Source organism: Homarus americanus, unplaced genomic scaffold (assembly GCF_018991925.1).
Source record: "Homarus americanus isolate GMGI-L3 unplaced genomic scaffold, GMGI_Hamer_2.0 scaffold48183, whole genome shotgun sequence".
NCBI classification, from domain to species: Eukaryota; Metazoa; Arthropoda; class Malacostraca; order Decapoda; family Nephropidae; genus Homarus; species Homarus americanus.
In genome coordinates this window covers 1-2,500 of record NW_024727017.1, presented here as the reverse complement: position 1 = coordinate 2,500, position 2,500 = coordinate 1, and positions in this window count along the sequence as shown.

Here is a 2,500-nt window from a genome sequence, read left to right as displayed (position 1 = left end):
CAAATAATCCAACAACCTCTCCTTGGTAGTAGAAGAGTGTATTGGTGTCCTAAAGTTTTAGCGAGGCTTGCCAGCCTGAGTAAGACAAAGAAATAATCCAGACAGCCACTACTACCTAACCTAACCGCTGGAGGTTTCGTCACGCCCCCTGATGGCGAAATCCTCCGTTACAGTGTCTGTTTAACCTAACCTTAGTACAGAGTCTATTGGTGTCCACAATTTTATAGAGGCTAAGTCAATAAGAGACAGAAAGAAATAATCCAAGCAGCCAACCTTGGTGTAAAGTCTATTGGCGGCCTAAATTTTATAGAGATATACAGGCAGCCACCACCACTACTTTCGCCGGAGGTTTCGTCACGCTCCCCGATGGCGAAATCCTCCATTACAGCAAAAGTGTCTGTTTAACCTAACCTTAGTACAAAGTCTATTGGTGTCCTCAATTTTATAGAGGTTAGCCACCCGAAGTCAATAAGAGACAAAGAAATAATCCAAGCAGCCACCACTATCTAGACTGACCGTGGTAAATTCTAACGGGGGACCTTAAATTTTATAGAATAATAATAATACAGGCAACTAACCAACCACTACCGGGCCGCCTAACCTAACCACTACTTTCGCCGGAGGTTTCGTCACGCTCCCCGATGGCGAAATCCTCCATTACAGCAAAAGTGTCTGTTTAACCTAACCTTAGTACAAGGTCTATTGGTGTCCTCAATTTTATAGAGGTTAGCCACCCGAAGTCAATAAGAGACAAAGAAATAATCCAAGCAGCCTAAACTGTTTAGCCTGACCGTGGTAAAGTCTAACGGGGAACCTTAAATTTTATATAATAATAATAATAATACAGGCAACTACCTAACCACTACCGGGCCGCCTAACCTAACCACTACTTTCGCCGGAGGTTTCGTCACGCTCCCCGATGGCGAAATCCTCCATTACAGCAAAAGTGTCTGTTTAACCTAACCTTAGTACAAAGTCTATTGGTGTCCTCAATTTTATAGAGGTTAGCCACCCGAAGTCAATAAGAGACAAGGAAATAATCCAAGCAGCCTAAACTGTTTAGCCTGACCGTGGTAAAGTCTAACGGGGACCTTAAATTTTATATAATAATAATAATACAGGCAACTAACCAACCACTACCAAAGCCGCTCTAATCCCAACTACTCATTGCCGGAGGTTTCTGGTCACGCTCCCCGATGGCGAAATCTCCATTAATATATGTAAAAGTGTCTGTTTAACCTAACACCTTAGTACAAAGTCTATTGGTGCCCTCAATTTTATAGAGGTTAGCCACCCGAAGTCAATAGGAGACAAAGAAATAATCCAAGCAGCCACCACTATCTAGCCTAAACTGTTTAGCCTGACTGTGGTAAAGTCTAACGGGGGACCTTAAATTTTATAGAATAATAATACAGGCAACTACCTAACCTAACCAACCACTACCGGGCCGCCTAACCTAACCACTTCAGATGGCCGGAGGTTTCGTCACGCTCCCGATGGCGAAATCCTCCATTACAGCAAAAAGTGTCTGTTTAACCTAACCTTAGTACAAGGTTCATTGGTGTCCTCACCTTTTTATAGAGGTTAGCCACCCGAAGTCAATAAGGAGACAAAGAAATAATCCAAGCAGGCCACCAATATCTAGCCTAAACTGTTTAGCCTCGACGGGAGAGTTTTTTAATAAATCTGGTGATATGGAACCACACACAACCCCCCTTAACCTGGGATAATGCAATCAAAATGGATAATTGCTAACTATTCTCAGAGATAATGCAATCAAATGAAGAAAGAATAGTGGGGCTGCGCCCCCGACCCCTGTGTTAGATACTGTATTTGGTCATGATGAATTGTTTATTAGACTATAAGAAATCCTCTTCCTTCTTTTATTGGCAAGGGGAGTTTGCTTTAACTTAGGTATGCTAGCCTAAGTAAAAATAGACACGGAGCTGCGAAGACCTGATTCTTTTGCTGCATGTTTGAGTCTGCAACTTTGTTGTGATAAGACACTCAATCCTAGTGATTGTACTTACTCAACATAGTGACGGTGTAATTACCATCACAGATTGTACGGGAAATTCCAACTTTGGAAAAAACAAATATTTGGCCTACCCAAATTTTGACTACTACCCGTGCGTCTACGTCCTGGATTGGCCAATCAGTGGTGCCCCACGGTGGCGTGATACATGCACGTTTACTGCGGTGCTCTGATTGGCTGACCGAACGTGGCGGGGTAGGTAGGCTGTTTCTACTCTCTAAGTCCTCTTCTTTCCTTTTTTCATCCCCCTCATGCACTCCGTTCTTTGAACGGGAGGCGGGACTTCGCGATACGGTCGATCCGGCAAGGGAACCTGTGATAGTGCAGGGCACCCCTTGTCCGGGGGTCACCGGTAGGTGGCAACTTTTTTAGATATTACTATAGTCACAGGTAACCTGGGTGCAGAGCCCGACGCCCGTCCAAGAGGGGGGGGGCGGGGTCACTGCTCCCCGGCAGGAGCCCTGG